The following is a 24,821-nucleotide window of genomic DNA, read 5'->3' on the forward strand; positions in this document are numbered from 1 at the left end:
CAGGTATTGGGGGATGGGAGTCGCCCTGAGACCCAGGCTCTGGGACCAGTTTCCCGTAACATACGGCCTATTAGAGAGAGAGTGTGAGTAATCCAGACCAGGCCAGGCATTACACGGGCAGCACCTTGTGTAGCTTCCTCACTGGGCCCTGCTGTGCCGCAGGGAGTCCGGCTGCTTTCCTGCCAGTGGGAGATGGTGAGGTCAGTGCGCTGAAGGTTCCACCCTGGAAAGGGCGAAGCAGGAAGGTGACTGGAAAATGCTGTTTTAAAATGTGCTGGACCCTCACAGCACCCTAGAGGGAAATAAATGTAGTAACTTAGTTTTTATCATTGTTCCTAAATTTCCATAGTGGAGAATTAGGGACTAGTTTCCAAGGTGGGGATGCTTTTCAGCCTTTGTGTATTATTTTTTTAAATATATATATATATTTTTTTAAATTAATTTTTTAATTTTTGGCAGTGTTGGGTCTTCGTTTCTGTGCGAGGGCTTTCTCTAGTTGCGGCAAGCGGGGGCCGCTCTTCATCGCGGTGCGCGGGCCCCTCTTCATCACGGTGCGCGGGCCCCTCTTCATCGCGGCATCTCGTTACGGAGCACAGACTCCAGACGCGCAGGCGCAGTAGTTGTGGCGCACGGGCTTAGTCGCTCCGCGGCACGTGGGATCTTCCCAGACCAGGGCTCGAACCCGCGTCCCCTGCATTGGCAGGCAGACTCTCAACCGCTGCGCCACCAGGGAAGCCCAGCCTTTGTGTATTTTGAAGTGGGGTCTCTGGGGGCTCAGGGCGCACTCAGGGAAGGGCAGGGAGGAGACGTGGCTGTCTGTCGGGGAGCACCCAGAATAAGAGCGGGGAGATTGACGCGGCGTCTGCGTGAGGTTAAACCCAGGGCGGGGAAGCAGTCCAGCTCTTCACTGACAACCCTTTGTTTTGAGGTAGATTTAAACAGGGCTGTTAAGAGAGTTTCACGTTTGTGCAAGTTCCTTTTATGAACAATAGTTTCCACCCATTCACTAATGACCTTGGCACTTTCAGCAGAGCCAGCACAGTGCTCAGTCTGTCCCCAGCTTTGCAGAGAGCACTTCCTGTTCTCCTTAATCGCTTCTCCCATCTGGGAAGCACCAGGCTCTGCGGAAGACACCTGTTTTCTCGCCTGTTATTTTCAAAGCTTGGCTCCCTGGCTGGTCCTGAATAGTTGTGAGTGTGCAGGTGGGGGCCAGAGGGTCAGGCTGTCTGTCCCGTGGGACAGAAAATCACCAAGTGTGTGTGAAAGACCCCCATCATCTCAGTGCCTGCTTGTGAATTCATGTGAGGCTACGCATGGCTCACGGACTTTTTTCTTAGTAAAGGTGTCTTCTGTCCATCTCGTGAAAGAGGAACTCATGGAGAATGAGAAAAGTAAAGTTTTGAAGAAGAATTAAAATCAGAATTAGAAGAAAAAGAAACACATACAGAGGTAGAGGAGGAAAAAAAATCTTCCTTAGTTTAGAAAAATCCTATATGTCCTTAGGATACCAGCACCTGTGTTTTGGAAGATTGTGTGTCCTGTGTGTCCATGAGTAGATTTCTCGGTACTTGGTAGAAGACAGTGAGGCTTAAATGAACAAGGGCATAGCCATGTTTTCAATAAAGGTTCCCTTGTTTGTGGGCTCTGAGGACTCAACATTATAAAGGCTGAGGTGGAGGCCAAGGATAGGGTGAGGTTGTGTTAATTTTTTGGCCATTTCTCAGTCCTTGTGTTGCAGCAGGGGTTACTGATGAAATGGCCTCAGGCAACCTTCAGCAAGGGCTTACTGGCTTCAGCAATCTTTCCTGGCAGCATAAGTCACTTCCCAGCGTTGACAATTCCCATCTGGACAACCTCCCACGAGAATCTCAGTGGCCCGCACCTCCCACTCCTCTACAAAGGGAAGCTTGTGGGAAGACAGTGTCTCCCCTACATGGAGAAGCCGCCATGGACTTGGACATTGTAAATATCACTGTGATGTGGGCTTGGGGGTTAACAGAGAGATGGTGCAGGAAATACCAATACAAAGTAAAACCCAACCCCTACCATGCTGTCCACATGGGAATTTACCAAAAAATTCCATGGAAAAGGCTTAAGAATGTTTATTCAAGTAAGTTAGAATTGACAAATTTTAAAACAACAGCAGAGTCCAGGATTGATTAGGGTGCCATAGGGCTAATCAGCAGAGATATTCTAAAAGAGAGTGCTTAAAATTCAAAGCCAGGTAATTGAATAATAATAATACCAATAACGAGCAGGCAGCAACATAATAAAATACTATGCCGCTATTTTTCCAAAACTCAAAGCTCATTTAAAAGTTGACCCCATTTGTTAGAGTATTTGTGAGATACAAGCGTCGTTATCCTCATGTGGTGGGCAAGGAAATGAAGGCTCAGAAGGACTGAGCCTTTGTTTCTAGCATGTTCCATGCAGCACAGTACAGAACTCCAACTGTGGGATGAAGCCTTGATCTGTCACAGGGGTCCAGGAGTTCACACCTCCCTCTAGCCCTTCTTCAAGCTCTTTCTGAGGATAAGCTATTACATTAATTATGTCACCACGTTAGTGTCTTTTTTGGAGGGAGAAGTGGGAAAGTAGTTTTTGGAGGGTAATAAAACAATATGTTTGAAATCATTTCATTTTTGCAGATAGATACATGAAAAAATGATATATACCAATTTGTTAACAGTGGTTATTTCTGATATATGTAATTATGGGTTATCTTTACATTTTTTATCCTCTTGTAAATTATAGAAATGAGTATACATTGATTTGTATTAAAGAAAAAAATCCCCAAAATAGTAAAACAAAAGAAAAGGTTCTAGGATTTAAAAAAACTTTCTAATTTATTTTTAGGTTATTTTACCTGGTTTATTTTCATGCAATAAAATATTTTGCTAAATACTAGAAAATTCAATTTACAGTAATCAGTTTATGTTGTAACTTTTGTATGTATTATACATACTATTTTGTAACATTATACTTTCTTTAATCAATTCCCTTCTGTTAGATATCTACTTTTTCAACTAATCATTATTATAAGAAAACTAGAGCAAACACACTTGGCTAAAATTAATTAAAATCAAGTAGAAACATCCTGCCCTTCCCCCACCCCCCAAATTTTAAATAATGGGCAAAAATCCTTCCTGCAAAATTTTATTCATTTCCAACCCAGTTGTTTTTTTGACCAGATTGTGATCTTAACTAAGGAATGGAAAGAAAGTAACCTGTATCAAGTACCTACAGCCACCCACAATCAAGTCTTTATAATACTTTTTGTTTTTATATTTTAGTAGGTTTTAAAATCAGCAATGAATTAGAGTTACAGTAGGAGAGACAAAGTTCATTTTAGACGGATATTCTTATTTACTATAAGGATGATCAAGCACAATAGCACATGATTTTACATAATCTTTAAATAGAATAGATAAACGTGTGTGTGTATGTGTGTGTGTGTGTATGTGTGTGTGTCTGTGTGTGTATGTGTGTGTGTCTTTGTGTGTGTGTCTGTGTCTGTGTGTGTGTATGTGTGTGTGTCTGTGTATGTATGTGTGTGCCTGTGTGTGTGTGTGTATGTGTGTGTCTGTGTGTATGTGTGTGTGTATGTGTGTGTGCCTGTGTGTGTGTGTGTCTGTGTGTGTGTGTCTGTGTGTGTGTCTGTGTGTGTCTCTCTGTGTGTATGTTTGTGTGTGTGTGTATGTGTGTATGTGTGTATGTGTGTTGGGGGTCGGGGGTAATAACTTGCTGTTCATCTGCCTGAACATCTCCGGAAAGGGTTGCTGCATTTCTTGCTGAGTGCTTCTGTAGAACAATAGAACAGTCACATTCTTATCATAAAAATTATGAGAACCAAGTGTCTGAGGATAGTAACATTTTTTTTTTTAAAGGAATTCCTTTATTTTTATTTGTTTATTTATTTAGTTTGCGCTGTGTTGGGTCTTCGTTTCTGTGCGAGGGCTTTCTCTAGTTGCGGCAAGCGGGGGCCACTCTTCATCGCGGTGCACGGGCCTCTCACTATCGCGGCCTCTCTTGTTGCAGAGCACAGGCTCCAGACGCGCAGGCTCAGTAGTTGTGGCTCACGGGCCTAGTTGCTCCGCGGCATGTGGGATCTTCCCAGACCAGGGCTCGAACCCGTGTCCCCTGCATTGGCAGGCAGATTCTCAACCACTGCGCCACCAGGGAAGCCCCGATAGTAACATTTTTTATTCAGAAAACGGTATTGTATTTCTGGCACCGTGCTGGGGATGCAGGGGTGGGGAGTGCTTCAGAGATGAATCAGAAACCACCTCATACGCCACCTCTCACAAGATATCTCCTGGAGATCCTCTAGGTTCCTACAGAACTTTTTTATTCCTCTAGATAGCACTTACCACATGATTCCACAATGATTTGTTCAGGGGTTTGTCCCATGCAGTGGATGGTGAACTTTCCTAAGGGAGTCCCTAGAAAATGCTTCTGTTTATTGAACGAATGAGCTAGCTCGTAAAGGATGAAATGAGTCTTGTACAAAAAATGGAGAAAAAGGAAGGGAAAGGCCAGGGGAAATCGTTTCATGGTGATGAAATAATGGCTCTGAGATCCTATGAGATGTTTGTTATCTCTGCCCTGTGTGTGGCTCTGTCACTGAGATAACCACCCTGCTTGTCCCATGCTCTCAGCAGGAAGGCTGTGTCTGAGATTTGGCAGGAACCTTCAATGCAAGTCCCGCACAGAGGCTGGAGTCATATTAAAGAGAGGATATCCTGAAAAGCTGAAAATGTAATGAATAGGTAGTTGGGAAAGTTGAGTTGGTGACAGAGGAGCTGCCAGATTTTTATCTTCTGACCTAATATTAATAAGCCTTCATATCCCCACTTCTTCAAGCTTTGACCTTTTTTCTTAGAAACAAACACATTTCTTATTTCCTCCACAAAACAAGTCATGGAAGCAGCCTAAATGCCCATCAACAGATGAATGGATAAAGAAGATGTGGCACATATATACTAATGGAATATTACTCAGCCATAAAAGGAACGAAATTGGGTCATTTGTAGAGACGTGGATGGACCTGGACTGTCATACAGAGTGAAGTAAGTCAGAAAGAGAAAAACAAATATCATATGTTAACACATGTATGTGGAATCCAGAAAAATGGTACAGATGAACTGGTTTGCAGGGCAGAAAGAGAGACACAGATGTAGAGAACAAACGTATGGACACTAAGGGGGGAAAGTGGCGGGGGGTGGTGGTGGTGGGATGAATTGGGAGACTGGGATTGACATATATACACTAATATGTATAAAATGGATAACTAATAAGAACCTGCTGTATAAAAAAAAATAAAATAAAATTCAAAAATTCAAAAAAAAAAAAAGCAGGGCTTCCCTGGTGGCGCAGTGGTTGAGAATCTGCCTGCTAATGCAGGGGACACGGGTTCGAGCCCTGGTCTGGGAAGATCCCACATGCCGCGGAGCAACTGGGCCCGTGGGCCACAACTACTGAGCCTGCGCGTCTGGAGCCTGTGCTCCGCAACTAAGAGAGGCCGCGATAGTGAGAGGCCCGCGCACCGCGATGAAGAGCAACCCCCACTTGCCGCAACTAGAGAAAGCCCTCGCACAGAGACGAAGACCCAACACAGCCATAAATAAATAAATTAATTTAAAAAAAAAAGCAAAAATTGTTTATCAAAGCAAAGTAGACCATTATATCGAAGACTCTGCTTGCAGAGTTTGCAGCTGTCTTTTGATACCTCTTCCTCCCTTTTGGCTTGGCACAAGGATCCGCCCCCATCCGAAGACTGTACTTCCCAGCTTTCCTTCCAGCTATGGAACTCGTCTTAGCTGAGCTCTGGCTGGTGGATGTTAGAGGAAAGTGGTGAGTGCAACATACAGGAGACGTCCTTAAAGGAAAGGGACTGCGTGCTTTTCTTCCTGTTGGCAGAGTGTAGATGCGTAGCTTAACTCCATCAGCCTTTTGGGCTGTGCAGTCGCCTTGGGAATGGAAGCCACCTGCAGTGGAGAAGCAAGATAGGAGAAACCTGGGTTCCGGAGTGTGAAGGCCTTTTCCAGCCCTGGACTAACCAACCTCTATATTTTTTGAAAGAGATAAACTAATTTAAGCTATAGTTATTTTGGATGATTCTGTTACAGCAGAACCTAATTCTGATTAATATAGCAACTGTGAGCTGAGGGGAGTATTTTGCTGATTTACTTCAACGAGGCAGACCATGCATCTGTCTCTGAGGACTTAGCACGTGTGTTTCCTGAGCCCAGCACTTCCCCTGGGAGCTCAGCTGATAGTGTGACGTGAACTGGAGGCCAGAGGGCTAGAGCCCAGAGGAGAAGTGTGTGGCTCAGATTATAGCGAGGCCTTTGGTCAGGGAGGAACATAGCATAGGGGAGAGAGCATGGGCCTGGGGTCAGAAAAACCTGAGTTAAAACACTGAATCTATCAGTTACAATTTGTGTGATTTGAACTTCAGTTTCTGTGGTTGTAAGGATTAATCAGATATCATACTGAGAAAAGATCAATAACTGATACATAATAGGCACTAAAAATATAGCTATTATTATTAAAATACATGAAGTATTAACAGGACTTTACGTATTCAAGGTTTGTAAAACTCTTGCCTTTATGATTAATAGCAAGGCATTGATTCATGCTGTCTAAATGAACCCTCATAGGTAGAAATATAAGAGCTATAAACAAAATCTTCTAGTGTAAAAATTTCTTTTGATACATGATATTTTTGCTCAATGCTAAGTGTAAAGAGATGGCTTCTCCCTTATATAATAACAAAAACAAATATCATTGAATAAGACTTTGAATAACTGCATTGGATCTGGATTCCTAATCTCAGAAAACAGAATCATAGAGGCTAATTTTAATAGAAAGGAACTTGTTACAACAGTAGCTTCTGGAATTTCCAGGAAGACCAGAGAACTGAGAATGGAAGGTATCCAGCCAGGAGCGGCATAGCCTGGAGAAGCTCTAACCAGGTGATGGGTCTTGCAGAGACCCCACTGGAGCCCCTGCCCACTGCTTGGCACCTGTGAGCTGAGGGGGCACACTGGAACCTCAGCCACAGCTGCCACAGACGAACAGAGCCTCGGCAGCCTCACTGGTCCATCTCCTTGTGTCACCACCACCCGCATGGCCCCTTAGGCCCTTAGAGTCTATGTGATGCTTGGTAGAGCCTAGATCGCACGCAGCACACTAGGTGCAAAGGAGGGGAGATGTAGCTTTGAAGCTTTTTAGACCGTAGGACTGGAAGGTGTTGTAGCCTGTGCTCCCCCAGAAGGCAGGGCCTAAGATGAGGGCTCGGATGTGGGAAGTTTGTTTTGGGAAGGGATCCTAGGGAACAGCAGTGGGGGATTTGGAAGAGCTTTAGGTCAGAGAAGATGGCATAAGTTTATTAAAGTGACAAGTTCAACGCTTCTCACCACCAGTAAAAATAAAGGTTCACGAGCTGTACACAGTTCAGTATGGAAGTCAATTCACCTGAGTCGTGAGAATTCACTGTAAAAGTCACACCTGCCACACATTGCAGGTGGAACTCCTGCAGCTAGGGGACAATTGCAGTAGTCTTATGAGAGACTCCAGGACCCGAGGTACGACAGGGACTGTGCAAAGCAAGAGAATGGGGCACCTGCTATCTAACCGATGGGCCTTGATGGCTGATGGCTTATGGCGAAGGGGAGGACAGATTGAGATGGTAGCCTTGGCGCTTGGGAGATTTGTGATGTCTTCCACCGAGATCAAGGATACTGGAGAAGAGACAGATATGGGCTGGGAATGGAGAGGGTGATGGTTCATTTTGCATATTCTCAGCTGGGGGTGTGGCAGTGTACGTGGTGTGTGGGTCTGGAGCAGGAGAGAGGGCGTGGCTGGGGTTATGGATTTAAGAATCTTAAGTGTTTAGGGAAAGGTAAAGGAAAAGGAACTGGCGGAGGAGACGGAGAAGCTCCACACACTCCTGCCAGACTGGATGCGTTTGTTATTTTCTCCTGTGCTCCTTGCAATAGGTCTTGGGCACGCGACCTTCTTCCTCTCCTTCCGGGTGCTGGCATGGCCAGTTCTGACTCCCCTGAGGTTCTCTCCCCCTGAGGGATGTGGTTTCCCCTGGCTCCTTCTAATTCCTCTTCAGATCCCTGAAGACAAACTGCCAGCTCCTTTTATTTACTTGTCTATTTATTTTTGAAATAAATTTTACTCCTAATCACTACTGCTTAATATAACGGGAATAATAAAATTCACAAACCCATGCGATTTAGAGAATCTTAAAAAATTCTTATGGTTTTGATTCCCAGTCTGTGTTCCTGACTCTCTTGCTGGGACAGTAGCTGGAATTCCCTTTGATCTCTGCCCTCTGCTTTCATTCCTGAAGATGAGAATATTAACCCTTCTCTCTCTTTCTGAGTCACTCTTCTCTGGGGAAGGACCCGCTTTCTGGCACAGGCTCAAGGATGCAATCTGGACAAAAGGATACGTCTCTTATTTCCACCTGGACAATTTCAGGTTCAGGAACCTCCAGACCCAGTGCCATCTGTATTCTCTTGGCTTCTGTTGGAATAGGACTCTCTGAGTGGTGTCGCCCAAGACAGAAATCAAGGGGCCTTCAAGAAAGAGGTAGTTGTCAGCTGTGTCAAGTGCTATGTGGAGGTTGATGAAGGTGAGGACTGGGAAGAGGCTGTTAAAACTGGCAGCCGTGTGGTGACTGGTGATTTCCGTAGAGTAATGGGTTTCGACATCTCATCCAGCAAGTACATTTAGGCAAGTTCATACTTGTTAGAATAACCTAAACCGTTGAAAAGTAGTCTGTGCTCAAGATCCTATTGATGGTAAGCCTCTAGTAAGAAAATATCTCAATTTCCATGAGCAATAAAGCACTGTGTATGTGTGTATATGTGTGTGTGTGTGTGTGTGTGTGTGTGTAAGAGTAAGGACAGATCTAAACTAGGTCACCATTCTGTAACCACAAGGGGCAAAAGGGAATCCATGGGATCTCAGAGGAAATATTTAGATAATGTCTAAAGCACAAAAGTGTGTGCACTGAAATGTTGATATTGCTTGTGCTGCCATATTTGGAAGCAAAGTGCTTTTCTTCCTTAGACAGTTCTGTTATATGTGATAAAGTCTCTCTTTACCATTGTAAGTTTCAGTTTTTTATAAGGATAGCACCATTGTGCAAATCGCCTGCTGAAAGAATCACAATATATACCAATTTCACCTAAATCTACCTCCCAAATCTCTGACAAATGGGCATTGGCATTTTATGTACCTCACTGGGTGAACATTGTATGCTTTTTTTTTTAAAAAAAATTCTGATTTGTTCAAATGTTATTAAAGTGTTCAAAAGAAAGAGCTAAAGTCCCTTTAATAAATAGTTTGAGAGCAGTTGGATGTGTACTGGACAGGTTAAGGAGAAATTTTAGGCAATTCACTGGAGAATAATCTTAATATGAAAGGCAAGAAGATGTACTGGGAGATGAGGAGGAGCTGGATGCAGGGACAGAGAATTAGAATTCCCAGGGACACTCATATCGTGTGCCTGCCCTAGTGTCTTCGGAAACTCTCTCTTTCTGTCTTTCCATTGATGGCGTTCTCGCCACTATTCCAGGTGAAATCATTCTAAACACTAACCTCCCTTCCTTCCTGCCTCCTGTCCTCCATTTAGACTCTTCCCTGTGGGGAAATAAGAAACCAAGAGGAAGCAAATGGCCAGGACTAGAAGCTTGGAGAAGGCCAGTAAAACCTGAAGAAATTAAACATGATGCCTTAAAGGAGAGGTTAGAGTAGGAAATACTTAGGGTAAAGGGAGAAGCATTAAGAGACAGTTATTACCTTCTCTCCGTAAGTTGTAAATGACTATGGGATTTCACACTACTCTGAAGCCCTAATCCGCAGAGCAAGCTGAGCCCGACAGAAGAGGCAGAGAGTATGTATAGACCTGAGTATTTGATACCCAAAATATAAGTTCATAAATAGTCCTCAAAAGAAAAAGTTGTAAGATTAGTAATTGACTTTGATTTCTCTTTCCCCTCCCTCCCTCCCTTCCTTCCTTCCTTTCTTCCATCTTTCCCTTCTTTTAGCAGGTATTTATTGCACACTTACTAGATGCCAGGCCTTCTTCTAGGCACTGAAGGCATCAAGATGTTATGTTTGAGGCCCCACAAGTACTCCGCAGCCTGATAGTGCCAGCATAGAGAGAAGTACAGACTGCTATAGTGACTCAGAGGAGGGTCATCTAATTCAGAAATGAACTGGTGTAGGCCATGACTCACGATGGGGTCTGGGTTATGAGTGGTTGCAGGGCTGATGAAGAGTAGGTGATATGGTGATATTTAGGAGGTAGAAGTGGATAAGGGGGATAAGGGATAAGAAAGAGGCTGGGACAGAGAACCAGGGACGGGTTCCTGGCTTGTACCTCTGGGTAGGTGGTGAATACAATAGGAGGAATGGTTTTGGGAGAAAAAAAAATTTAATTTAGTATTAGGCATCTTGAGTTCAAGGTATAATAAGATGTTTTAGTGCCTGTTAAATATTTTCTATTCTGGTTTGAATACAATCTAGTACAGGTGAATGTCAGGTCGAAATACGTGTCTCTGGACATATATTATAACATTTATTATTAATTATGAAAAATAATAATTAATAATGTGGTGGCAGAATACGTCTCTCTGTCCTGTTCCCCCTCTTTGTCCCTTCAATCCTCATCCCAGGTGCAGAGAGAATCTTACAGCATGAAAAAACATCAAACTGCTGTGAGGGGCAGTCATTATTAACTAGAGATAGGTTTGTGGGACCCCTTGGAAGACTCTGCAAACCCAGTCCTGCTCCTGTGGAGGGTTGTAGGGAGGCGCCCACTTAGGAGAGAGGCAGTAGCGATCCCGCCTGCGTGGTGTGATGCTAGCAGAGTGGAACTGGGGCTCCAGCAGAGGGGTAGAAAAGGGAAGAGGACTGGAGACGGGGCAAAGAAATATATCGTGTGTGTCCAAAGAAGAACATCCAAGGTGGACTGTGTACCAACTGGAAGGCAATCTGGAGAGAAAAGAGATGCTTTGCATCATCTTCTGGCCTCAGTGATCAACGAGTAGATGGCATCCTTTCTGGTACTGAGTTATGCCTTTTTAGCTAACCAGATGTTTTGGAGCATAAGGCAAGTTAATAATAATAGCTAACATTAACTGAGCCATTTATTAGTGCATTGCATAATAACAATTATGCTAATTGTTTTATATGCATTATCATATTTGAGCCTCACAATAACTTTATGGCAAAGGTCTTGTTACTCCATTTCAAAGCTGAGGAAGCTGAGGCTTAGAGAGTAGCTTGGTGGAGGGAAAACGACCAGTGAGTGATGGAACTAGGAATTCAAACTCAGAGTCCACATCTTCAACCACTGTGCTCTACTGAAGGTCCTCAGGATAAATGTTGTCTGAGGAGGTCCAGGGAGAGGACGTGAAGGGACAAGAGCAGAAATTTGAACAAAGGGGCTTGGGAAATGGTGGTCCTCAAAAGGTGAGTGGGAAAAGAACCCCAGAGGAGACTGAGGAGGAAAAGAAAAGTCATAGAAAGAAGAGAAGGAAAAGAAGGAATAGAAAAGTCCATAGAAGGCCATAGAAGGAAAAGAAAAGTCAGAAAGGAGAGTTGTCATGGCAGCCAAGGGAATGGAATTTTGGTGAAGGAGGGAAAAGTTGGCATCCAATACTGCAGAGAGGTCAAGCAAGACAAACACAGAAACATGTCCATTGAAGTTGACAATCTGCTGGCCATTGGCATTGGTGATCTTAGCCAAAGCCAGATTGAGGCAGGTTGAAGAGAGAATGGAAAGAGAGCAGGTAGAACCAGAAAGAGCTGATGACCCCATGTGGAGTTTGGGTCTGAAGGGGAGGAAGGAAAGAAGACTGGAGCGAAGTGTCAGGTGAGAGTCTTTATTGTTTTTTAGGATGAAGATGAAGAGACTTGTGACTGTTTACATGCTGACTGAGTAAAGAAGAGATTGATGGTACAGGATAGAGAGAGTGTGATGGGGGAGAGTAGAGAGAGATTGAGAAGGAGGGGGGAGGGGAGAGAGGCTCTAGAGTACAGAGCACAAGTCCCAGAGCACAGAAGGATTAACTTTGGCTAAAGGCAGGATCCCTCCATCGCTAAGACAGAAGAGTGGAGGTGAGGTTGCAGATGGCCAAGGAGGAATGTGAGGCTTCATATCTGGTGTTTTCTAGTTGCTCTATATAGAAGGAGACAAAGCCATCTGTTGAAAGTGAGGGTATAGGAGGTGGGGTTAGAGTGGATTGAAGACAAGGTGAAAGTTTGTTAGCTAAGGATGGAGATCATGGATTTTAGTAGCAGCTCAGATGTGGGACTCATCTCCTGTCATTAGAGAGTTAGGTTGTTCCAAATTTTCACTATCATACACAGAACAGAGAAGGAATGATTCACTAAAAATGCACTTGAATTTTTTTAAGGTTAAAAAAAAAAGACCCTTCAATAATTCTCAAGAGAGAGATCCATGGAGGGTAGCTTCAAAGCTAGTAATATTTGAAAAAAATATTGGTTAACTGGTGTCAATATTTTCCAATCAAATTTTTATATCAACTAAATTCTTTCACATTGATTATTTTGCTTTTAGTCAAAGTACTTTTGGTTAAGTTGCTTTCTACCAAATAAACTTTTGGTTAAGTCACCTGCAGTTGGGTTTTATATATAGAACAGATGAAAAGTCTGGACATAGTAAACAAGAGAGCTTATTGGCCGATCATATATCTCTCCCTTAGATTTCATTTTTCAAGCCATAGCACTTATCTTATGGTATGAGATAGAAGACTTTTGATAGTTGGAAAACTTTAGGTAGCTCTTTAGGTAGCTGTTTCTTAGTTAGAAGCAGAAGTGCCAGTTTATCCATCTAGATAGCTCAGAGAGAGATACCAGCATCACACAACTATTGATTGTTCAGTGGGTCTGATTTCTAGAAATCTCTCAGAATTCCCAAACTCAGTGTGAGAAATACTCTTGTAAATAAGTTATCTACATTATAAAACTTGAACGGTAAATAATTCAACCAGTAAATAAGAGGGAACAAAAACATATTCACAGATGATATTAAAATATGAAATTTTAATAAACACTGTGGACTTCTAAAATAGCAGTTGTTTAAGTAGGAGTCTACATTTTAAAAAATTCTAAAAAAATTAAAAAAAAAGAAAGGTGGCTAAGTTAGTCCAGTAACAAGCATATAAAATTTTCTGTTCTTTGAAAATTTGTTATTTGAGCCCAGTGAGCTTAGAATTGATTTCCTTCCCCTCCCACTCCAAAATGGCAGAAAAATCATAAGAAACAGAAACAAAATACAAATTCATAATCCATGAATAAAGGGGCAAAAAAGAGTTAAGTCCTAGTTCACACTGCAACCTAGGAGGGCACATAAAGTTCAAAGTTAAGTCCAGGATCTCGCGGACAATGGACCTTGAGGAAGTCTCTCTCCTCTCCCACCAAGAAGCAACACTTGGCTCCTGTTGTCAGCTTCCAGCCCAGTTCAGATGGAGGGTCCCTCCCTTCAGTCAGCTAGTCCTTGATTTCCACTAAATCCAAACAAGTTAAAAGAAAAATCTTTCTCTGCTTGTCCTCTGCCTCTTATCCAGGTACTTGAATTGCCTGTGGATCTGTTTTTCTCTAAATTCAGAGTCATTTGTCCTTTGCTGGAGAGATCCAGAAGCCACCCTATTTACCTACTCACAACATTGCCCATGCAGGGAGGACATCCAGGATTACCCAAATATGCAGCATGCTGGGATGGGCTCTTCGGGAACCAAGGCTGCAGGTGTAGGGACTCCAGAATGACGGGAACCCGCAGAGGCTTCTTGGAATCCAGGGAGAGTTGGCTCTCTGTTCTTTCCACAGCCCTGGAGTCTTTCTGTTTCTCACGTTCATATCCTTCAGAAAGCCTCCTTTAGCACTTGAAATGGAAGCAGGATGTGCACTTTCCACCATTGCTTGAGATTTGTGTAAAGATTTTATGATGGAAATTTCTTCTCCATGCCTATACATTCTTTTATTTAAAGGACCTGTTCTAAACATTCAGAAATTGTTTTATTTCCAAATCCAAGAATGTGTGACAACTATAGCCTTTATGCTCATATTTAATACCTGCAGAGTCCAGATACATTTCTTTAACAACAGTTTTTATTTAAACTTCTTATTACTCTGACTTGATTAGCTCCTACTTTGCTTCTTGGCAACTTCTGCCCCTAAGTCCTATCCAGAAACTTCCATTTGAAGGCCACACTTTTTTTGGGGGTAAATTTTCAATAATGTTGCATTTACTATAGTTCATTACCACAGACTTCCCCTCTAATATTTGCTGTTCTTTGAGTAACTGTGCCAGCAAAGTATGAGTTGTACTGTTAATAAGAATGACACAAGATTAAATGTAGCGGACTCTACTGATCACAGGACTCTAAAGATAAAGCTCAACAAGTGGGCCTCAGCTCAACCTTGTACATCATGACTGCAAGGAAGCATTTGAATTATGTATCCCCCCGGCAAGGGTGAAAAGTCAGAGTGAGATTGCTATTGGATTGTCTACCTTAATTTTTTTCTCCGTCGAGTGTGAATTGGCCATCAATCTCAAGTGATGATCTTTCTTGTAAAAAATTCTGCAAAGTAATTCGAGAGTCTTCATAGTGGTTCTTTATTATTACTTTTTTAAAATTTTATTTATTTATTTATTTATTTTTGGCTGTGTTGGGTCTTCGTTTCTGTGCGAGGGCTTTCTCTACTTGCGGCAAGTGGGGGCCACTCTTCATCGCGGTGCGCGGGCCTCTCATTATCGCGGCCTCTCTTGTTGCGGAGCACAGGCTCCAGATGCGCAGGCTCAGTAATTGTGGCTCACGGGCCTAGTTGCTCCGCGGCATGTGGGATCTTCCCAGACCAGGGCTCGAACCCGTGTCCCCTGCATTGGCAGGCAGATTCTCAACCACTGTGCCACCAGGGAAGCCCAATAGTGGTTCTTTATTATTTAATCAATACTTGACAGATAGTTATAGGACGAACCCAATATTCAACAAGTACCAAAAGTTATTATATTTCAGGAATTAAACTAGTCTTTGAGACAGAGACAAACAAGATAAGGTTCTTGCCCATGAGGAGCTAATAGTTTGTTGGAGAAGACAAATATGTTTCAAGTGCCATAGTAGTGCTAACTCTGTCTGAGGAGTCCCCCAGGCCTTCACAATGGGGATGGTGTTTTAGTAGATTAGGCATGGAAGAATGACTAGGACTTTGTTGGGCAGTGTGGAGAATTGTGTTTGAATATTCGTAAGATCTGTTCATTTAATAATAAGCAACCTAGTAATATTCCAAGTTAATTGCTTAAAATGTTAAGTGTTAAATTGATAGAGCCAGATTACAGGGTACATGGATGCATTAGGCTATCTTTCCAGTCTATAATAAATCCCTGCTGTCTGGTTACTGATCTGCCCTTTTCCCAACCACATGGGTCCTGGTGGCAGCCATATTTTGCCCTGGAGCTCTGGATCCTGTTGATTAGACCAGAGCAGGCACGTGATCAAGCTGGGGAGGTCGTAGAGTTTCCCTGGCTCTGGCCATATAGATTGGTTTAGGAATGGGCGTCAAAGCAGGATTTGGAGAGCGATTTCTAAAGCGGTTTGAATCCCTGGTTCCAGCTCATCCCTGGGGCCCAGCTGCATTCCTGGCATGGGATTCATTCCTGCTCTGTGTTCCCTTAGCCCCTTGTAGTAGAGTTGCTCCTTTTGGCCAGAGTCGTCTCAGTGGATTTCTGTTGCTTGCAACCAAAGGAGCCCTAAATCATGAGGAAATAGGCAGCTCTGCAGAACACTGAAAACATTTTCCATGATGTAATCTTCAGGGGTGGAGAGTTTCTAGTCACTTTCCACGAGGAACATGTGTTTTAGAAACTATTCTTGTTAGAATTTCCCGAGGATCTGAAGGTCTAGGCCTGTCTCATGGTGTACTAGCTGTGCAGTCTTGGGGCAATTCCCCTTCTCTCACTGAACTGCTTTCTCACATATAAAGGGAGGAATTAAACAAGATTCATGGCTTGCAAACTTTTCATCCATATTAGATAAACAGCCCAATATATAAAACAGGAATGAGTGGAACTGCTCTGGCCAGTGTGGAGGGAGGCCTCAGTCTACCTAGTTAGGGTTCAGGAGTGCGGCAGAAATGCAGTTTCTCTGAATGGATTGTAGTGTTTGAAGATTAAAGACAGGGAAGTCATCTGTGTTGGTTGGAATATAAATATAGGAGCTAAGAATGTAAGCACACCTCCAAGATAACGACAGAAGGAGATTGGCCTAAAAGTAAGTGTTCGGAGCTGAAATATCAGTGGGGAGGCTGAGATACTGCCCAGAGCAAGACTATCTGTTTTCCTTCATCCTGGGGCTCCATTTCTTTGATCCCGAGCACTTATTGTGCAACTCCTAATAAAGCAGAATCACATGCTCCACAGGACGGAAGCCAATTCTGTCTTGTGTACCAGTTCCTTCACACTTCAATACCCCAGTTCCCCCCAAAGTTCCATGAGGGCATTCTGGTCATCAACAGCTTGTTTAAGGATCCAGGAATCTCTGGACATTCTGCCCCTTCCTCTCAGGAGAACCAAGCGGCTGCCGTTGGTTCCTCCTCTTCCTCTCTTCCTACCAGTGCTCTAGGTCTAAGGGATGGCATGAGAAGGGAGAAATAGTAATGCTGCCTAGAGAGTCACCAGGGTCTTTTTCCTGTGGTTGTGTCCCTCATGAACCTCATGTGAAAATGGAGCCGCTGGACGGGTTGAAAAGTTATTCAAAACTAACTGTGGCAGAGATGGCCAGCTGCCCACTATATGATGTTACTGGTAAGTGGATGTCCAGCCCAGGACTGCACTTCCTGGTGCTACATTTCCCAGGACTACATTTCCCAGCAGCCCTTGCTTCTTGACGTGGTCCTGTAACTACCCCTTACCAATGAACTGGGAGTGAAAGTGATTTGTGTCACTTAGGGATCATATTTGTCACTAGCCTATTTGCCCTCAGATCCACTTCCTTGCCCTTTGCCTACTCTGCTCATTCTGTACAGGACTGGATCCTACAAACTACAGTTGCCCAGGCTTCCTGCCTTGGCTCTGGCGAGGTTCAGCCAGCCCGGGCACTGGCAGGAGACTGGAGGGAGGGAGAAAGGGAGAAGACAGGGTATTTCAGCCCTGATCTTTTTGCTTCAGGTGACATCGCTGTAGTCTCAGCTCTGAACTAACAGCCCCTCTTCCATGTCTTAGTTGCCCAGCAGCTTTTCTCTGTCTGTCGTTCAGAGGGGTAAGTGGTGAGAGAGCTGGATCCTCCAGTCCTAGGAGTGGAAGTGACTTCTTGCTGATGCCAGTCTCTGGATTTTCTCATGTCCCCTGTCTGGCTTTTAAGCTCTTGTCATTGCCCATGTTAAATGGTCTCTATTGGATTGCCTGGCCTGGGTCCTGTTTTTCTGATTACCTGGCCTGGACTTTGTTCTCCTGAAAAGTCTCTGACTAATACACAGGCCAAGGTGGTAAAGAAGCAGGTGTGCGCTCTCTCTCCTCTTCTTTCCCCAGTCTCCTGGCTGCAGCCCTAGGGGGATAATGGAACCACAAGATGGGAGGAGGCTGGGTTCCTGTGCAGGAGAGCCACGTGCAGGCCAGAAACTCCCACATCAAATTGTTATGTGAGTGAAAAATAAAGTTCTATGTTGCCAAGACATTGAAATGTTGAGGTTTATTTATTCTAGCAGGTAGCCTTATCTTAATATACTAACAAAAATGGGAATGGAGATCCCAAATGCCTTTCTTCTCAGCCTCCTACTTGTCCCCTTAGGTGGCCTCTGGGACATTGTTTAGGCAAGAGTTTGGAATCAGAGTGGGTAGTGTCTACTGTCCCTTCCAAGCTCTATGATGCTGGGACCAGTTCACTTTAAGAAGGTCCTAAATAGGTGATGGAGAAATTATAAAAATTGGGATGACTAAACTGTAATACTTAAAAAAATTTTTTTTATTGAGGTATAGTTGATTTACAATGTTGTGTTAGTTTCAGGTGTATGGCAAAGTGAATCAGTTATACACATACATATATCCACTCTTTTTTAGATTCTTTTCCCATATAGGTCATTACAGAGTATTGAGTAGAGGTCCCTGTGCTGTACAATAGGTCCTTATTAGTTATCTATTTTATATATAAAACAGTGTGTAATACTTTTGACTTTAAAGCAGTTTTACTTCTGAAATCATTAATTAGTTCACTCATGAACTTACTCATCAATTTCTTGAGGCATTTACCAAGTGACTGCTGTTTGTAAAAACCTCTGCTAGGTAATGTTACCCATTCTAGCTTTTAGTAAGGCAGGCTCAGAGAAAGGGCTTCACAGTAACTGGGCTCTGGGTGAGAGAGAATTCAAATTAAAAAAATGTAAATAGAAACCACAGACCTCCCAGATTCTGACCCTCTGAGACTTTTGGTGCTACCTTGGTCAAGTTCATCATTCTGGGGCTTAGTAAAGTTCAAGAAAACTGATAGATGTTTTTCTAGGTTGTGTCGTGTGTGGTTTAGAGCAGCTAGCATCATGTAACAGTTTCAGCTTTTTGGTTGGAAGTCTGGGGATTTGGCTGTGCCTTATTTTGGGGGGAGGGGCAAGGAAATATGGCTGGCGTGATGGACCAACTTAGCTGTGTTTTACTTCTGACCTCTTTGCTGGCCTACTTATGTAAACATATTGTCAGCGATCATGTGCTAGAGAGAGAGGCTCATTCAGGCCCTGACTCAGGAGACTTTCCTGGTGACCCTTGTGCTGGGGCACGTGTTTGACATGGGCTCCTTGTTGCTCTGGGTCAGCTGGCTATGCCTCAGTCAGGATCATAGAGCATCATAGGGGACATCAGATCTGACAGGGCCTTGAGAATGGTCTATGGATAATGTCCAGAGGTGGAGGGAGGCAGCTAAGAGCCTGTGAAGGGCTCTCTGGAACTCACTGAAGGGGAATGTGGGCCTCGTGGTGCTGTAATGTTTTGGGAAAGCTCAGTCAAATGTCAGTTGTCCAGAAACCTCAGGGCTGAGTTTTTCTGGATAATTTTTTCTTTGTGAATGGCTAAGGGTTTATTTATCTTTTAAACCCCCAAACACTGTATTTAACCATGTGAAGTGAGAATTTCTCTAAAAGCTGTGGCATACCCAGCACCCTCTCACGGCACCTCCCTTCCTCTTGGTTCCAACTTGATAGCCCTGGAAGGGCTCCACGGAACACAAAGAGATCCAGTAGAAGAGATTGTTCCTAAGCCTCAAGTGTTCTAAGTTATGATTAGAATCCAAAATTATAAATATCTCTAGAAGGGTTACACTGTAAGCTCTTACCAGCCCTTTCCATTACGAAAACAGGGGAAAAGAGAGGGGCTCCTTTCCAGGACCCCCTGGATGAAGCCTTGTAGCAGGAGCCTTGGGGGCAACAGTGAGGCTCCAAAGGAGAGCGAAGAAAAAAAAAAACAAAAAAACCCCCCCAAAAAACCAAAGGAGAGTGAAGAAATCCCTCCGGGTACTTCAAGATTTAGCATCCTCTCCTAATCCTTTCCTTGCCAGAAGGGATCGATGAAATCCACCAGACATACCCCACCTTTCTTATCTCTGCTTGGAAAATGATGTCTCTGTTTTTTTCTTCTTTATAGCTTTCTTTACATGGACATATTCCATAGAATTTATCCATTTAAAGTGCATGATTCAATAACTTTTAGTATATTTACAGAGCTGAACAATCATCATTACAATTTTAGAAAGTTTTTGTTATCCTCAAAAGTAATCCTATACGCCTTGGCTACCATCCCCCAATCCTGCCACCCCCTTACCCATCCCCGCCGTTGGCAACCACTAATCTAATTTCTGTCTCTACAGATTTATCTATTCTGGACACTTCATATAAATGGAATCATACAACATGTGATCCTTTGTGACTGGCTTCTTTCACTTAATGTTTTGCACAATGTTTTCAAGTTTCATCCACGTTGTAGCATGTATGAAACCTTCATTCCTTTTAATGGCCAAATAATATACCAATGTTTAGAAATATCACATTTTATTTATTCATTCACCAGTGGACATTTGGGTTGTTTCTACTTCTTGGCTATTGTGAATAATGCTGCTATAAGTATTCATATACAAATTTTCATGCAGACATCTATGTTTTCATTTCTCTTGGGTATGTACTCTACCTAGGAGTGGAATTGCTGGATCATATGGTAACTATGTTTAACTGTTGGTCCAGGGCTACTTATAAAGTCCTATTTGTTGGAGATACTCCTTCATGCTTCAATACTCTTTGATTCCATTTTACTCTTGGAAACTTGGATTAAAAAGATATGTGTGTGCAGGGAACTATATTTAGTATCCTGTAAAAAAACATAATGGAAAAGAATATGAAAAAGAATATGTATATATTTGTATAACTGAATCACTTTGCTGTACAGCAGAAACTAACACAACATTGCAAATCAACTATACTTCAGAAAAAAAAGAGTGTGTATTGATTTTTATTGATGAACTTTTTATTCAGTTCTATCAGTGTTCACATATTTGTTTTTGCCTGGGTAGGTGAAGTCCATCCTGTTTCTGTCTGTTGTTATCAAGCAGTCCTATTTATGCTTCCTTGCTTCCATTTTGTTCACTGCATGTTAACTTCTCTCTTTGTGACAATGGTTTGTTTTCATCATACGAATTACAGAAATAACAAGAGTGAAAACTCAATTCCTGTTGTACGAAAGACTGGGGGCTGGAAGTGAGGTGAGCAAGGGGGCAGGGAGAGGCGTGTGGGAAGGAGTCTAATTCCTGGAACGCAGGGGTTGCTCCAGGGCACGGTGCCATCAGCCCCTCGGGCCCTGGGCTGCCCCTCTGTGCTCCCCGGGCCTCGGTGTCCTACGTGCTGCCCCCCTGTGCTCCCCGGGCCTCGGTGCCCTACGTGCTGCACGGCACTCGCAAGAAACACCTGTGCACAATGATTGCCAAGGGCCAAGGAGCTGTTTGAGCGTCCATATCCTGTTTGGGAATAGTTTCAAATGAAATCAATGACTCTTCCCTGCATTAGAACATTTTTTTTTTTTTAAGGAGAAAGAGAGGAGAGCAGCGAGGAGTCTTGTTCAGAGAAGCAGTCCGTGTGCAGCCAGCGCCCTGCCGGCGGCCCTCGGCCCTGCCTGCTGCCTCCCCGGGGCTGCTGCCTCCTGTGTGGGCCCCTTCGGCCTCCTTGCTCCTGGGTCGGCTTTCCCGGCTTTTCTTCATTCACTCAGCAAACATTTGTTGAGAGCCCTTGTGCGCCTGCCCTGTGCTAGGCCCGGGGACACAGGCCTGGTTCCTGCCCTCATGGAATTGCAGCCCTTTATTCCCTCCATCTTTTGCTTCCTCCTTTTCCATCTCACTCGCCATATGTTTCTTCCTTCTTTCTCCTTACACTTCTCTATTTTTACATGGTAAAGGGACACTTGTTAAAAAAAAAAAAAAGGTCTTTCCATGTACATGTTTCATTTTCTGGACCCACACGGAGAGAACTGAGAGTTGGGAGGGTTCAGCACAGCCCAAGGGCCCGCCCTACATCCCCAGTGGCCTCGCCTCTTCCTTGGAGAGGGTAAGGGGGGACCCAAGCTAAGTCTATCCACAGAAAGGAGGGGTGGTGGGAGCCGCGCACTTCACCCCCACCTATGCTCCTGTCCTGGCTGCAGGAGAGGGTGGGGCTGCCCAGAGAAGTAGATAGGCTCCAGGGAGGGACGGGTGTGTGTGTGTGTGTGTGTGTGTGTGTGTGTGTGTGTGTGTGTGTGTGTGTGTGTGTGTGTGTGTTATAGATAGGCTCCAGGGAGGGACGGCTGTGTGTGTGTGTGTGTGTGTGTGTGTGTGTGTGTGTGTGTGTTATAGATAGGCTCCAGGGAGGGACGGCTGTGTGTGTGTGTGTGTGTGTGTGTGTGTGTGTGTGTTATAGATAGGCTCCAGGGAGGGACGGCTGTGTGTGTGTGTGTGTGTGTGTGTGTGTGTGTGTGTGTGGTATAGATAGGCTCCAGGGAGGGACGGGTGTGTGTGTGTGTGTGTGTGTGTGTGTGTGTGTGTGTGTGTGGTATACTTGCTCTAAACTCCATCTGGGTGCTTTGGGTCTTGCTTCTGACCCGCTGATCCAAGGATGGGCCCTCCTCACAAACAGTTGTGAGCAATAGGCTTTGCCTCTGCCTGCGACTCATTACTTTTCCTTGGAGAGAAGGCACAGCTGTAATCCTGTCTCTTCTAGGTGAAATGCTGCCAGCTGAGTGGCCCAGGGGCCTGGATCAGAGTGTGGAGGGGGATTTTTTAAAAAAAAAATTTTTAAATTTAATTTTTATTTATTTATTTTTATTTTTTTGGTTGCATTGGTCTTCGTTGCTGTGCACGGACTTTCTCTAGTTGCATTGAGCGGGGGCTACTCTTTGTTGTGGTGCGCGGGCTTCTCATCGTTGTGGCTTCTCTTGTTGCAGAGCACGGGCTTCAGTAGTTGTGGCACACAGGCTTCAGTAGTTGTGGCTCGTGGGCTCTAGAGCGCAGGCTCAGTAGTTGTGGCGCACGGGCTTAGTTGCTCCGCAGCATGTGGGATCTTCCTGGACCAGGGCTTGAACCCGTGTCCCCTGCATTGGCAGGCAGATTCTTAACCACTGCGCCACCAGGGAAGTCCCTGGAGGGGGATTTTTTTTTTTTTAAATGATACAAATGAGCTTATTTATTTATTTATTTATTTATTTATGGCTGTGTTGGGTCTTCGTTTCTGTGCGAGGGCTTTCTCTAGTTGCGGCAAGAGGTGGCCAGTCTTCATCGCGGAGCGCGGGCCTCTCACTATCGCGGCCTCTCTTGTTGCGGAGCACAGGCTCCAGATGCACAGGCTCAGTAGTTGTGGCTCACGGGCCTAGTTACTCCGCGGCATGTGGGATCTTCCCAGACCAGGGCTCGAACCCGTGTCCCCTGCATTGGCAGGCAGATTCCCAACCGCTGCGCCACCAGGGAAGCCCCCTGGAGGGGGATTTTAAGTAGCACTCTTCAAACTCTTGGCAGTGAAAGACCTGTTTGTTTGTTTGTTTTTATTTCCAATCATTTGTGAACTGATTTTTTGGGTAAAATACAATAAAAATAAAATACTAGAAAAATGAATGGAAAAAAACAAAGATAATCAAAATACAAGCTCTGTTTTTTAAAAATGAGGTTCGATACACATCAAATTGCTGTGGAAAATTGTCACGAAAGCTCTCAGTGTTTCTCAGTTTCTGTACTTTTCTTGTTGCAGACCCGTAACAGATGGTGGGCTGGCAGCAGTCTGCAGACCACGCTCTGGCCCCCACTGGCCCCCTCTCCCCGGCCTCCTGCCCACGGGGCTGGCCAGCTCCCGCCCGGGCCTGGATGACAGCAGCGTGGCGGGGCTGAGTGTGGCTCTGGAGTAGGGAACAGAAGTCCCAGTCTGAGTTGGATCAGTGCTCTCCCTAAGATTCAGGGTTTCTTAGAAGCAATTTTAGTAATAAGGAGCTGAATGCACTCAAGTTGGTTTTAGGTACAGAACTCATGGAATCTGCAGAAAGGCCACGGTGGCAGGCCCAGGAAGGGCGGAAGCCAGGGCCGTTCCCAGGACCTCAGCAGCCTAAGTTCATGGACCTTCGCTGAGGGACCCACCGTTAACATGACCCCCCCGCCTCTGTCTCTGTGCCTCTTGGCATAAATTATCAAGAGAAAGAGATTTTGTGGATTGAGTAGGGCAAATGGTCCACCTCAGTCCATTTAGTGGGGGCCAGAAGATGGGCTCTCATAGCCTGGTCTCCACTCAGTAAGGCTTGTGGAAACCAACTCCCAGAGAAAGAAGTTAATGGTAGGACTGGGACCGAGGGTGGGGCTCTGGTGTGAGCTGCTGCTCGTGGAAGGTCCTGAATGATGCGCCGGTTCTCAAGCAGGAGAGAGGTTTTAATCGTTAAATTGTAGGGAGAAATTCCTGGTCTTGCCCTGTGCAATCAGCTCATCCCCCTGGGTCTCTTAGTGCGCTGAAGTGTTGCTTCCCTGCTCCTGGTCTCACTACTCACTTAGCAAACAGGAGTCTCCATGGAAGGCACTGACCTGTGATTTATGTGTCATAACAGGGCTGGGGTGTCTGATGCCTGTACTTATCTGCTTGAGAAGAAACATTAAATGAGAGCTAATGGACCCTCGGTTTCTAATGCGGCTGCTGCTTACTTAATGCGCGGCGCACAAAGGCTCCATTTCAATCCATCTCCCTGGTCAGGCCAAGCTGATTTTCATCCTGCAGACCTCAGGGAAGCTCAGCCGCAGCCACGAGAAGCAGAACCCAAAGGCCCAGAAGCTGCAGTTTTCTCCTTTCCATATCTTCACCGCTGAAAGTCTCTTGCCAGGAAGATGTTTTATATACAAACCTTCAGAGTTAAAATCCTAATGTGAAGCAAAAATTTAAGCTGATGACACTATTTCAAATGACGGTTTAACAATCCGTAGTTCCAGATGGAAGTTCCAGACAGGAGGCCTCCTTGACTGAACAATTTCTTGTAGAGGCAGGGTTCATTTGAAGCCAGAATGACTACGTATATTTCCTTTAATTAGCCAGCTGGTGGTGAGTACCCAGAATTGGTTAGCTCTGGGTCTTTACTAGCAGCAGACTCTAGGTGGCACTACAATGCAACGTTAGTGTACCGCCATGCCTGTTAGTTTGGAAACAGGGAAGATTTAGTGCTCAGAAAAGTTAGACATGTTAAGGAAAGGAGTACAGAAATCACCACTTAGAAGTTCCTCTAGAAGCCTTGGGACCACAGACCATCCTCTTCTGGAACT

At 44.4% G+C, this 24,821-nt stretch overlaps 1 protein-coding gene and 2 long non-coding RNA genes across 4 annotated transcripts in view; 2 read left to right on the forward strand and 1 right to left on the reverse strand.

The window, feature by feature from the left end:
* Positions 1-24,821, forward strand: part of LOC309656113 (uncharacterized protein) — a 761,916-nt gene that overhangs the window by 101,471 nt on the left and 635,624 nt on the right. The window lies entirely within an intron of this gene.
* Positions 1-24,821, reverse strand: part of LOC309656161 — a 329,878-nt gene that overhangs the window by 91,085 nt on the left and 213,972 nt on the right. The gene's annotated exons all lie outside the window — the stretch shown is intronic.
* Positions 648-5,337, forward strand: LOC309654760. The gene is made up of 2 exons (XR_014260439.1): positions 648-3,853; positions 4,180-5,337. It is a non-coding gene; the product is annotated as an uncharacterized lncRNA (long non-coding RNA).

This window comes from Balaenoptera physalus (genome assembly GCF_965194825.1).
Source record: "Balaenoptera physalus genome assembly, chromosome: 2".
NCBI classification, from domain to species: Eukaryota; Metazoa; Chordata; class Mammalia; order Artiodactyla; family Balaenopteridae; genus Balaenoptera; species Balaenoptera physalus.